The 15069-nt window shown below is 37.0% G+C and overlaps 1 pseudogene; it reads left to right on the forward strand.

The window, feature by feature from the left end:
* Positions 1-11068: 11068 nt before the first annotated feature.
* On the forward strand, positions 11069-11977 carry LOC143673109 (olfactory receptor 5M11-like; annotated as a pseudogene).
* Positions 11978-15069: the final 3092 nt, after the last annotated feature.

The following is a 15069-nucleotide window of genomic DNA, read 5'->3' on the forward strand; positions in this document are numbered from 1 at the left end:
TGGTGGCAGGTTGATTACATTGGACCACTCCCTTCCTGGAAGGGGCAGCGATTTGTTCTAACTGGAATAGACACATACTCTGGATATGGGTTTGCTTTCCCTGCACGCAATGCTTCTTCCAAAACTACTATCCGTGGGCTTACAGAATGCCTTATCCATCGTCATGGTATTCCACATAGCATTGCTTCGGATCAAGGAACACACTTCACAGCAAATGAAGTGTGGGAATGGGTACATGCTCATGGAATTCTCTGGTCTTACCATGTTCCCCATCATCCAGAAGCTGCTGGATTGATAGAACAGTGGAACGGCCTTTTGAAAACTCAATTACAGTGCCAATTAGGTGGCAAAAACTTGAAAGGCTGGGGTAATGTTCTCCAGGAAGCTGTGTATGCTTTGAATCAGCGTCCACTGTATGGTGCTCTTTCTCCCATAGCCAGGATCCATGGGTCCAGGAACCAAGGGGTGGAAATGGGTGTGGTGCCACTCACTATTACTCCTAGTGATCCACTAGGAAAATTTTTGCTTCCTGTCCCTGCTACCCTGAGTTCTGTTGGTCTACAGGTTTTAGTTCCAAAACGGGGTGTGCTTTCTCCAGGAGAAACAACAGTGATACCACTGAACTGGAAGTTAAGACTGCCACCTGGCCACTTTGGGCTACTTATGCCTCTGGATCAACACACCAAGAAGGGGATTACATTATTGTCTGGGGTAATTGACCCTGACTATCAGAAGGAAGTAGGACTGCAACTACATAATGGAAGTAAAGAAGAGTTTTCTTGAAATATAGGAGATCCCCTGGGGCGTCTATTAGTACTACCATGCCCTATGATTAAAATCAATGGAAAACTGCAACAACACAATCCAGGCAGGACCACTAACGGCTCTGAGACTTCAGGAATGAAGGTTTGGGTCACCCCACGAGGCAAAGAACCACGGCCAGCTGCAGTGTTTGCTGAGGGGAAAGGGAACATGGAATGGGTAGTGGAAGAAGGTAGTGATAAATATGAACTTCGACCACGTGATCAGTTACAGAAACGAGGACTGTAATGCTGTTTTGTTTGTGTTATACTATTTAAGTTGTAAGATATCAAGTTTAAGAATGAATGTTGCCCAAGGATTTGCACGCTATTCTGGAGAGATTTAATGTGTTTCCAGTTATATGCAGGGCAGTTGAGTATTGTCAGGTAAAAGAAAAAATGTGTGCTTATTTGTTTTCATTTGGAAATTAAGTATGGTCTAAGGTGATATATATATATATATATATATGTGTGTGTGTGTGTGCCAAGTTGACAAGGGGTGGACTGTCATGGTTAGGGACAGGTGTCAACTTGACCAAGTTGTGGTACCTGTTCATCTGATTGGGCAAGCGCTGGCCTGTCTGTTGCAATGAGGACATTTCATAGGATTAGGTCATGATCACGTCAACTACATCCACAGCTGATTCCATTTGTAATCAGCCAAAGGGGAGTGTCTTCTGTAATTAGTGATGCTAAATCCAATCATGGGAAGCCTTTTAAGGAGGACTCAGAGGAGACAGGTTCCATTCCTGCTTTGGCTGGTGAGCCTCTCCTGTGGAGTTCATCCAGGCCGTCCATTGGAGTCATCAGGTTCGCAGCCTGCCCTGTGGATTTTGGACTCTGCATTCCTACGGTCACGTGATACACTTTCATAAATTTTATATTTGCAAGTGTTCCCTGTTGATTCTGTTTCTCTTGAGAACCCTAACTAATACAGTTGGGAAAAGATATTTCATGCAAATAACAACCAGAAAAGAGCATGAGTAGCTATACTAATATCCAACAAATTAGACTTCAAATGTAAAACAGTTAAAAGAGACAAAGAAGGATACTATCTACTAATAAAAGGAACAATTAAACAAGAAGACATAATAATCATAAATATTTACACACCAAATCAGAATGCCCTAAAATACGTGAGGAATACACTGCAATTACTGAAAAGGGAAATAGACACATCTACCATAATAGTTGGAGACTTCAATTCCCCACTCTCATCAATGGACAGAACATCTAGACAAAGGATCAATAAAGAAACAGGGAATTCGAATATTACAACAAATAAGCTAGACTTAACAGACATTTATAGGACATTACACCACACAGCAGCAGGATACACCTTTTTCTCAAGTGCTCATGGATCATTCTCAAAGACAGACCATATGCTGGATCACAAAGCAAGTCTCAACAAATTTAAAAGACTGAAATCATACACAACACTTTCTCAGACCATAAAGGAATGAAGTTGGAGATCAATAATAGGCAGAGCACCAAAAAATTCACAAATACGTGGAGGCACAACAACCCTTAAACAACGAGTGGGTCAAGGAAGAAACTACAAGAGAAATTAATAAATATCTCGAGGCAAGTGAAAATGAAAACACAACATATCAAAACCTATGGGATGCAGCAAAGGCAGTGCTAAGAGGGAAATTTATTGCCCTAAATGCCTATATCAAAAAAGAAGAAAGGGCAAAAATTCGGGAATTAACTGTCCACATGGAAGAACTTGAGAAAGAACAGCAAACTAACCCCAAAGCAAGCAAAAGGAAAGAAACAACAAAGATTATAGCAGAAATAAATGAGATTGAAAACATGAAAACAATTGAGAAAATCATTAAGATCAGAAGTTGGTTCTATGAGAAAATCAACAAAATTGATGGGCCCTTAGCAAGATTGAAAAAAAGAAGAAGAGAGAGGATACAAATAAATAAGATCAGAAATGGAAGAGCAGACATAACTACTGACCTCACAGAAACAAAGGAGGTAATAACAGGATACTATGAACAACTTTATGCTAATAAATACAACAATGTAGATGAAATGGACAAGTTCCTAGAAAGGCCTGAACAACCAACTTTTACTCAAGAAGAAATAGATAACCTCAACAAACCAATCACAACTAAAGAAATTGAATCAATCATTCTAAAGCTTTCCAAAAAGAAAAGTCCATGAACAGATGGCTTCACATGTGAATTCTACCAAACATTCCAGAAAGAATTAGTACCAACACTGCTCAAACTCTTCAAATAAATTGAAGAGGAGGGAAAGCTACCTAATTCATTCTATGAAGCCAACATCACCCTCATACCAAAACCAGGCAAAGATATTACAAAAAAAGAAAATTAAACACCAATCTCTCTAAAGAATATAGATGCAAAAATCCTCAACAAAATTCTAGCAAATCGAATCCAGCAACACATTAAAAGAATTATACACCATGACCAAGTAGAATTCATCCTAGGTATGCAAGGTTGTTTCAACATAAGAAAATCAATTAATGTAATACACCATATCAACAAATCAAAGCAGAAAAATCAGATGATCTTCTCAATTGATGCAGAGAAAGCATTTGACAAGATTCAACATCCTTTCCAGTTGAAAACGCTTCAACGGATAGGAATACAAGGGAACATCCTTAAAATGATAGAGGGAATATATGAAAAACCCACTGCTAATATCATCCTCAATGGGGAAAAATTGAAAACTTTTCCCCTAAGATCAGGAACAAGACAAGGATGTCCACTATCACCACTATTATTCAACATCGTGTTGGAAGTTCTAGCCAGAGCAATTAGGCAAGAAAAAGAAATACAAGGCTGAATTGGAAAGGGAGAAGTAAAACTATCACTGTTTGCAGATGACATGATACTATACGTCGAAAACCCTGAGAAATCCACAGCAAAACTACTAGAGCTAATAAACGAGTACAGCAAATTGGCAGGTTACAAGATCAACATTCAAAAATCTGTAGTGTTTCCATATACTAGCAACTAACAAGCTGAGGGGGAAATCAAGAAACGAATTCCATTTATAATTGCAACTAAAAGAATAAAATACTTAGGAATAAATTTAACTAAAGAGACAAAAGACCTATACAAAGAAAACTACCAAAAACTGTTAAAAGAAATCACAGAAGACTTAAATAGATGGAAGGGCATACTGTGTTCATGGATTGGAAGGCTAAATATAATTAAGATGTCAATTCTACCTAAATTGATTTACAGATTCAACACAATACCAATCAAAATCCCAACAACTTATTTTTCAGAAATAGAAAAACCAATAAGCAAATTTATTTGGAAGGGCAGGGTGCCCCGAATTGCTAAAAGTATCTTGAGGAAGAAAAACGAAACTGGAGGTCCCACACTGCCTGACTTTACGGCATATTATGAAGCCACAGTGGTCAAAACAGCGTGGTACTGGCATAAAGATAGATATATTGACCAATGGAATCGAATGAAGTGCTCAGATATAGACCCACTCATCTATGGACATTTTATCTTTGATAAGGCAGTCAAGCCAACTCACCTGGGACAGAACAGTCTCTTCAATAAATGGTGCCTAGAGAACTGGATATCCATATGCAAAAGAATGAAAGAGGACCCGTATCTCACACCCTATACAAAAGTTAACTCAAAATGGATCAAAGATCTAAACATTAGGTCTAAGACCATAAGACAGAGGAAAATGTAGGGAGATATCTTATGAATCTTGCAATTGGAGGTGGTTTTATGGACCTTAAACCTAAAGCAAGAGCACTGAATAAATAAATAAATAAATGGGAGCTCCTCAAAATTAAACACTTTTGTGCACCAAAGAACTTCATCAAGAAAGTAGAAAGACAGCCTACACAATGGGAGACAATATTTGGAAACGACATATCAGATAAATGTCTAGTATCCAGAATTTATAAAGAGATTGTTCAACTCAACAGCAACAAAAAGACAGCCAACCCAATTACAAAATGGGAAAAAGACTTGAACAGACACCTCTCAGAATAGGAAATACAAATGGCCAAAAGGCACATGAAGAGATCCTCAATGTCCCTGGCCATTTGAGAAATGCAAATCAAAACCACAATGAGATATCATCTCACACCCACCAAAATGGCCATTATCAACAAAACAGAAAATGACAAGTGCTGGAGAGGATGTGGAGAAAGAGGCACACTTATCCACTGTTGGTGGGAATGTCAAATGGTGTAACCACTGTGGAAGGCAGTTTGGCAGTTCCTCAAAATGCTGAATATAGAATTACCATACGACCCAGCAATACCATTGCTAGGCATCTACTCAAAGGACTTAAGGGCAAAGACACAAATGGACATTTGCATACCAATGTTTATAGCAACATTATTTCCAATTACAAAGAGATGGAAACAGACAAAATGTCCAACAGACGAGTGACTAAACAAACTGTGGTATATACATATGATGGAATATTATGCAGCTTTAAGACAGAATAAACTTATGGAGCATGTCATAACATGAATGGACCTAGAGAGCATTATGCTGAGTGAGACTAGCCAAAAACTAAAGGAGAAATACTCTATGGTCCCACTGATGTGAACCGACATTAGAAAATAAACTTGGAATATGTCATTGGTAACAAAGACCATCAAGAGTTAGAAATAGGGTAAGATAATGGGTAACTGGAGCTGAAGGGATACAGAATGTTCAACAGGACTGGATACAAAAACTCAAAAATGGACACCACAGTACTACCTGATTGTAATGCAATTATGTGAAAACACTGAATGAAGCTGCATCTGAGCTATAGTTTTTTTTGTTTTTTTAATATATTTTTTATTTTTTATTCTTATTTTTTCTATTATCATTTTTTAATTTTTTATTGTCTTTCTATTTCTTTCTCTAAATCGATGCAAATGTACTAAGAAATGATGATCATACATCTATGTGATGATATTAAGAATTACTGATTGTATATGTAGAATGGAATGATTTCTAAATGTTGTGTTAGTTAATTTTTTTCTTTTTTAATTAATAAAAAAAAAACCAATACATCTCTGGTGTGTTGCATTCCAGCAGGTAGCAAACTAGAACAACTTTTGTTCTGACTGTGCTTAATCAAGCATTTATTTGGATGGGCATGAACGGAAATAAAAAGGCTAGTAGAGTGCCTGCCACTTATACAAAATTTTTTTTTTTGCTGAGAAATATCCACATACAGTTCATCTATATTACACAATCAAGGGGTCACAATATCATCACATGGTTTTGTATTCTTCATCATATTTAGAACATTTCCATCACCTCAGAAAGCCAAGTAAAAAGAATAGAACGAACTCATATATCCCATCCCTTACCCTCTTATTGAACTTCAGTATTTCGATTTACTCAATTTTTAATCTTTGTGATCTGCATGATTTATTTATTTTATACCTTTTTCTTTTATTATTGTGGAATAATGCAAAGAACTAAGAAAATTTTTAATCTGGTTATGTATCATTTTTACATTATATTCTATTGTGTTGAATTAAAAATTAATAATTAATTTATATTCACTAATGGACTGTTAATATTATTAATTTTATATCATATATGAATACACTGATCATTATGTCAAATATTTATTTAAGATCAATGCTCTTCTAAGTTTACCCACCTTTGTCAAGGATTCATTGATTCTCTCATTGTTCTTTTTGTGTCTCACTTTTCCTCTGGTTTAGTTTTCTTCCACATCATATTCACCCTTAATTAGGTTTTTCAGTAAGAATTTTTGTGATATAAATTGCTTGTATTTTCCCGAATTTTTTTAAATTTCTTCCCTAAAGAAGAATTCATTTGAGCATAGAAATCTAGACTGGAAAATTTTTACTTTCAGTGGAAAGCATTATTTCCTTTTCTGGCTTCTATTAATTTCCTATACATTATACCTGTAATGTAAGGCTATTTCTTATTACTCTGTAGGAAGATATCTTTTTTCCTCATTGCTTTTAAATACTTTTTTTTTAAATATAATTTTCTTTTTCAGTTTCCATCTAGGTTGATATTGCTTATATTTATCCCTTTCTATTTCAGTGCCTCCTCGGCTAATTTCTCCGAATAAATCGTAGCTTGTTTTTACATGTTCCCCAATATCAGGTACTTCTAATTTGTATGAGTTTTTTATATTTTGATTCTAATATGATTGTATGGCTGATTCATGACTGCATCATCTTCTGGACTTTCTGCCCCAAAAGATTCTAATCCATATCTGTATCAAGTAATGATTTTAAAACCAGCATTTATCATGAAATTTAGAAAACTTAGAATATCTATGGTCCCTAATAAATATTTGTTGCATTAGTAAGCTATCATTATGCCCTTTGCATTCTGATTCAATGCATGCTCTATTGGCAAATACTTTCCAATATGATCATCCTAACCTCACCATCTAAAACTTGATTGTGAGACTTAAAATATGCATGGCTCATCCTTCCCTCAATGAGGCAGCAATTCTTTGAGGACTGTAATCACCTTTTGGCTTTCTCTTATGCATTGAATAATGGTGGCACAGTGGCATAAGGCGGCATTCCCTGAATATTTGTAAAATACTCAAATGAATGGATGGAAGATGAATGGGTGGGTGGATGGGTGGATGGTTGCAAGCCTCTTTACTCAGAGAGTGTCAAGAATTTTGTGACCTTGACATGTTTTTATGCCAAAATATCAAAATCTTGATTTCAAGGACTATTTCTTGGCCTGTTAGAATCCCACCCTTACCATTTCGCAGTTATATATAGCAGGACACCTTATTTAAACTTTATTTCTGTTCCTCTTTGGTAAAATGGAGATAACAGTACTAACCACCTCATGTTCTCATGTGACTATTAAGTGAGCTGAGGTTTATAAAATACTAACCCAAAGTTTAGCACAAATATAGTATTAAATAACTGTTATTTTTATTAACTACCACAATTCTGTTTTCTTTTTTTTGTTTTCTTAAACACTGTAGTCACTCATTCCATATCTGATCCCTACAGAATTTTTCTGGGGGTAAGTGATTGTGCTCAAAAAAAAAAAGACACCTTAGAGGACAAAACTGTTTGTTATATATTTGCTGCATTGAATGAACATTGCACACTTTTTAATTTATGTGCAAATGTTTGTTGATCAATTATTTCTAACAGGAAGTATGCTAGATGCAGAGACCACAGTTCTTGCACATAAGAAGTTTATAGTCTAGTGGAGGAAATAGACGCATGCACTTATAATTGCAACAGAGTGTGCTATCTGCTTTGACAGGGAGAAGAGCAGAGTGCTGTAGACAGCTGGGGGTGGTGGTGGATATCAAGCTTAAATCTGTGCAGTCAGAGAAGGCTTTCCTTTAGAAGACTTCAATTTGAAACTTTGTTAATAAAGAAATCAACTTGGATCTTGTGAGAATAAGAAAGGCTGACTTGGGGAAGCTGAGGAAGCAAACACTTTCTAAATGTTGAGGGAAGAAAGGAAGAATTAGAATTATGATAAGGCTGAAGAATTGTAACTGCATGCAAATCAGAAATCAATCCTCTCCATATATGAAGACAGGGATTATAATCCAACCCTCTGTTTTGCTAGTAATGTGGCTATAGGTGAACATCCATTTCCTTAGTGGAAATTTGAGAGATGGGTATATACCTCATAGTATTATTTCCAGAAATCATCCAAACTAGATATGTGAAAGTAGTTGGCTGATAGGACGTGCTCCTCAAAGCTTTTACTGAATTACACTTTTTCACAGTCCTACTTATGGTTTAAGTTTACCAAAACATCTAGATTATTGAGGAAACTGCTAAAAAGAGCTCTGAATTACAGGAGAACAGATAATTTTAAGATAAAAGAAAACCCAAAAAAGCAGACTATCATCAAAATGTCAAGGTGAAACTTCTTTGTGCCCATTTCAATGGATGTTAGAGTCAATTCTGGTAAGTTTGATATTGCAATAATGCACTGTGGCATATGATTAACTACCAGATCGCAGAGTATTCCAATTAAACCCAAGAGGGATGATCCATGAGGCAACATTTATACCTGCTACTCTTCAGCTCTTCTGAGATTTGCTTTAAAGAGTGAGGCTCCACCTTCCTTTTCCTGGTATAAATTCAATTACATTTTACATTGGCCTCAGGAAAATTCCTTAATCAGAGGTTCAGGAAACAGGTGCAAATCATATTCTGAAGTAAGTTTTTGAGTTTTTACTATTTCTACTTTTAATCAAGAGGAAATTGTATTAGCATCATACACTGAAGTTTAGAGATGATGGGACTTTACCCTCTTTAGAAATCAGGTTTTCTTTGACTTTGAAAATTACTGGGATATAGGAATGTTGAATTTTCTCTTTGAAACAACACCTGCCCTTCTCTCAGTTCCTGAGGGCAAAAAAGAAGAAAGAAGGCTCAGCTATGAAAAGTTTTAACAGTTTCTAAAAGCATTCATAATAGGCTTACTTTATCCAAGGCATTTTTCTAAACACTTAAACTGAATTAATTATTTTATTCCGTCTGACAATCTAATTTAGTACTTCACAACTGAGAGAAAGAAGAACGAACAGATAACATAGTTTGCCACTATCACCAGTTTGTTACTGCTGAAGCCAGAACGCTATCACTAACTGGCATTGGTTTCCTGAAATTCTGCCTTTCTAAATACTAAATTATTGTCTCCTTAGACTTTCAAGATTAAAGAATAGGATATACATAACATAATCTGGTTCAATTATTTTTCCAAGTTTTCAAGTGAGCTAAATGTTACCCTGTTTTATTCAAAGAATTACTTCGTGACAAATGTATATATAGGCTCTCAGTTCCATTCAGAACGTCTGCTCACTTGAGGGAATTCTGTGAGCAAAGAAAGGTCAGAGAGTTGTTGCTATAGCAAGCCACTGGCTATGTGCATCTGATTAGAAGGACTACCTCAGTGATGAGCTGAGCATTACACAGTGCCCAGCTCTAATGAAGGCTGACACAGCTCAAGGCAGCATGGGTCAAAATTCACACAACACATTCTGCTGACTCTCAGACGCATATCTCAGCCTGGAACACCATCTGTGTACTGTTTCCATCATTCACTGGCTCTAGGGAATTGATATAATCTTCTATTTGACTGTAAGCACATTTGCTCTTCAGTTCTATCATTTTTTTCCTTTATCGTCTTTTAGAATGTTTCTAAATTACTGCTGCAAGAAGAAGGAAGAGAGTACCATGAGGAGATGGACATAGCCCCATCTATTCTCCTTCCCCTAAGAGAAAATCATTTTGAAAATCAATTAGAAGTCAGCTTGTGTTTATTTGCCATTCCCTATTACATAGAGTACATACATCTCTTAGGAAAATATTATTTGTCTATTTAATTTTTACTGCATCTCCCCATTTCTAGTTCATTAAAGAGCTATGTTTACAAGGAGTTTAAGTCACTTTAAGATTGCTTTTTAAAAGGTGACTGATTATTTTGTCTTCACTGTTCATTTCAAATGTGTTGTTCATCCACCTTTGCAAGTGTAAATTGACAAAGTGATATTTTCACACTGTAATCCTCTTGGCCAAATTTACTTTTGGTGTACCCTATTTTCTCATAATATGCACATGCAGTCCTCTCTGCTTTTTTTGTAACAGAGTTGAAACCTCCATTACTTTCCCTGAAAACAGGCTTATAAGATTTTTCTTTCATCTCTTTGAATAATATTCTCCAGGACCATCACTAGGTGCAAAGGAACCAGGAAAAGTAAATACTCTGCTCACCACATGCACATGTATGTGCATTTCCTAGGAATAGGCTTAGAGAAGTAGTCTTATAATTGATGAAGGCAATCTGGAGCCCTTATATTCTTTGTAGAGTTTATGAATGTCCATTATCCTGTCAGGAATCCATGGTTTCATTGAATTTTTTTCAAAGAGTTAATGTTAAAGTTAAAACAAAAGCAGCATAAGAACCATTCTTCTGATGACTATTTCTCTAACAATTTTCTTAACTCTGTCTTTTTTCCAAAAATATTATTTTCAAATTAGTATTTAATTGAAGAACCTATAAAATTAATCTGGACTTTTAGTCCTTTCAGATTACATCCACATTAGGTTGAAACAATTCCCTAGAGGCTTCTTTCTCCTATTGTTTGTGTGGGGGTATGTTCTGGGGGAGATTTTATCCTGCTGCTGCAATAGTCCCATCATCAGCCTCTGGGACTTGACTTCTTCATGGGGGTGAGATGAGTTCGTTTTCACAGAGCACTGTGTTTCGAAAGTTGGCTAAATGCTCTTTATTTCCATTTGCTTCAAGATTCAGGAAATGTTAATTAAAAATGGCAGTGAAATAAAAGAGTTCATTCTCCTGGGGCTTTCAGATTGCCCAGAACTCCAGCCTCTCCTCTTTGTGTTGTTTCTGGTTGTTTACCTCATCACCATCTTTGGCAATCTGGGCATGATAGCATTAATCAGAATGGACTCTCGCCTTCGTACACCCATGTACTTCTTCCTTATCAACTTAGCCTTCGTGGACTTGTGCTACACCTCCAATGCACAGATGTTGAGAACTTTCTTATCTGAGAATACCATTTCCTATGCTGACTGCTTTACCCAGTGTTATGTTTTCATTGCACTTCTCCTTACTGAGTTCTATATGTTGGCAGCCATGGCATATGACCGCTATGTGGCCATATGCAACCCACTGCAGTACAGTGTGAAAATGTCCAGGAGAGTCTGCCTCTGCCTGGCCACATTTCCTTATGTCTATGGCTTCTCAGATGGTCTGTTCCAGGCCATCTTTACCTTCCACTTGAGCTTCTGTAGATCCATTGTCATCAACCACTTCTACTGTGCTGACCCACCCCTCATTAAGCATTCTTGCTCTGATACTTATGTCAAGGAACATGCTATGCTCATATCAGCTGGCTTCAACCTCTCCAGTTCCCTCACCATCATCCTGGTGTCCTATGCCTTTATTATTGCTGCTATACTCAGAATCAAATCAATTGGAGGATGGCACAAGCTTTTGCTACCTGTGGTTCTCACATGATGGCTGTCACCCTATTTTATGGGACATTCTTCTGCATGTATGTAAGACCACCAACAGATAAGACTGTTGAGGAATCCAAAGTAATAGCTGTCTTCTACACCTTTGTAAGCCCAGTGCTTAATCCACTGATATATAGTCAGAAATAAAGATGTAAAGCAGGGTCTGAAAAGTATCCTCAGATGAAATGTGGCCACTAAGATGGCAATGCCCACACTTTATAATAAACCATAATTCTAAACCTTTCACTCAAACATCTTTGCATTTTGATGATGAAATGTGTTGTTCACAACGGATATGTCTCTTGTTTCTCAGCTAACATTCTAAGATCCAGTGAGTAAGGAGCTCCATTTAAATCTAGGTTCTTACTTTCCAACTTGTGGTCCATGAACCTGTACTATCAGCATTGCCTCAGATGTTGTTAGAAATTCAGAATCTCATTGTATACAAATCTGAATTTTAACCAAATCCCTGGTTAAAATTGATGTCCCAAATTCCCTACTTATATACCTTGGCACACTGGTGTGCTCTGATGGCTTACAAAATAAACATTATGACCACTCTGTTAGTTCAATCCCTTGCATGTCCTTTATTCTCATTCTGTTCTATTTTGAGGACTCTTTACAAAATAGCTCCCTCCACTCTTTCTGAGAAAAAGCAGAAAGTATGTTTTCTAATGGTGGTTTCCTGTTTCTGAAGAAAATGCTTTTATAGTGGGGAGGTTAGTAATGGGAAAAGAGATGGGGGTCAGATTCAACTTTGTGGATCTGGGTCAGTAGCTGCAGGGTTCCACATCCTCCTCTGACTCTCCAGTCTAGGGAGAACACTTTTGCTATCACTCTCATTTGAAAACCTCGGAATAATTTGTGGTGAGAAGAAGGTCTAAACTGAACATAGAGAATGCTATTTCTTCATGAAATTATTGTTGAAATTTACCAGTGAAATTTTAAGGTCTACTGTTTCCATTGTGGTTTTTTCTGTGAATTCATTTTTTAATAGATAAAGCTCCACTAATATTTTCTTTTTTCCTTATGTATGCTTACATAATTATTGTGGTATTTTAAGAAATCTGTTCATTTAATCTGTGCTTATACATGCATTAGCATAAATTTTAAAATAATTTCTCCAATATCCTTTTTTTAAGTCAGCAGAGAAAAAAATTATTGAGTACACATTTGAGAAGACATACAGGCACTCTCACAAAGACAGAGGTGAGGAAGATGAGAGGCTATAGGCAATGTGAGCCTTTTGCTTTTATAGATTAGCTTTAATTTCTTCCCTGCCCTTTTCTTTTTTCATAGCTTTGTTTCTACCTTCTTTCCTCTCTAGGCCAGTGCCTGGTGGTAAATAGTGCATTTTGGTGGGTTGGTTGGTTCCAAGCTTCTCTGTAGATGGATCACCTAGGTGGCTTTTTTTTGCCTCCATCTTGCTCTGTGGATGTCTCAGGTGGGGGTCATTTAGCTCCAGTTGGAGCTAAATGCTTCTGGGTGTTTCCCATTAGTGTGTAATCCCTGGAGAGAGTATCTATGGGGACATAGGCCTTCTTGACCTTGATTAATCATCTTTGCTGAAATCCCTCTCTCCCTTTTCAGGTCCCTGTTCCAGCCTGCCTCAACTTCCAAATTAGAGAGTATCAATCTCTTCATTTTAAGGGGTGCTGATGGATGAGGGTCTGTCTTTTGTATTGCTTCTGGCTTATCATGGTGCAAAGGTTCTGTTTGACTTGGTATAGAACTTTCTATCTTATTTAAACTGAGAAAGAAGGAGTCCAGATGGGTGGTTGGAATTGCTGAAAATATTTGCATCAGCATTAGTTTGGTGCGAAAGTTTTCTAGTCTGGAAGAAATAAACTTGATGAGAAGCTTAAACATGCAAAGGCTGATTGTGGTAGTTAGATTTATTTGTCAACTTGGCCAAGTGAAGGCACCTAGTTTTGTTGCTGTGGACATGAGCCAATGGTACATGAGCCTCATCTGTTGCTCATTACATCTGCAATCGGCTAGAAGGTGTGCCTGGGGCAATGAATGATGTTTGAGTTAACTGGCTGGTGCTTAAATGAGAGAGTTCAATGTAACACAGCCCAAGCAGCTCGGCATTCCTCATCTCAGCACTCACACCTCAACCCAGGCCTTTGGATATGCAGGAAGAAATCACCCTGGGGAAGGTTGCAGGAACCCAGAGGTCTGGAGAGAAGGCCAGCAGAGACCATCCTGTGCCTTCCCACATAAGAAAGAACCTCAGATGAAAGTTAGCTTTCTTTCCTCTGAAGAACTAACAAAATAAATCCCCTTTTATTAAAAGCCATTCCTTCTCTTCTGTGTTGAATTCCAGCAGCTAGGAAACTAGAATACTGATCATTAGCAAGAGGATAGAAGTGAGTGGGCCTAGGAGAGGCATTAGCCAATTGAGACTACTGAAGAGGGAAGGAGATGACTATTGCTCAGGTTCAAGAGTGAATCCCAACTGGCTTTGTCCCTGCTTAACAGGGGAATAAGAGGGCACATGTGATATGTTAAGGGGTGCAGGAATGAAGCTTAGAAGGGGATTGGTTGATTGGGTCGTGGCTTTGGCTGTTGTGTTGGCCCAGTTATTTCCTACAGTGATGTTAGTAATACTTCTTTGATGGCAGGCAATGAATTGCCACTATTTTTGTTGGTAAGGGCATGGTACTTAAGAAATTGGCAGTAAATGAGTGGAAATTTCTTGACAGTGATTAATTGAGGTTTTACTTTTTATGAAAAGGAGTTGTTCTTATCACAATGCTGTGTTAACATACAAGACTAGGAAAGCATATATTGTATCAGTGTAGAGATTTAGCTTTTTCCTTTTTATTAGTTTTAGAGTTCAGGTAAGGCAATTAGTTTTGCTTTTTGAGCTAAATTCCCTGCAGGTAGGGCTTTGGCTTCACCTTGTTTGGCTGACTATCACATATCTTTGCTCATTTTTTTGGTGAACACAGCTACTTTTAGAAATAAAATATTTGGAAAACTACAGAAGAAGTTTCATTGTGTTTTACCTTTACAAACTTACTAGGATTAAGTTAATTAACAGGTGGCACAGAATTTATATACTTGTCTTGTTTGTCTTTTAAAGTTCTTTTGTTGAAGATTAAGTTTTGACTTACTGCCAACCACCTGGACTTTTAGAGACTCCTAAGATTAAAATAGTGTAACAGACAAGTAAATTTGGTTGTTCCCATGATCTGTAACTTTTAACATTATTCAGATCAGTATTAGGACAGACTATTGTGAAATTTTTAGGAATTTTAAAGAATTTCT

Source organism: Tamandua tetradactyla, unplaced genomic scaffold, assembly GCF_023851605.1.
Source record: "Tamandua tetradactyla isolate mTamTet1 unplaced genomic scaffold, mTamTet1.pri scaffold_130_ctg1, whole genome shotgun sequence".
In the NCBI taxonomy this organism is placed as follows: Eukaryota; Metazoa; Chordata; class Mammalia; order Pilosa; family Myrmecophagidae; genus Tamandua; species Tamandua tetradactyla.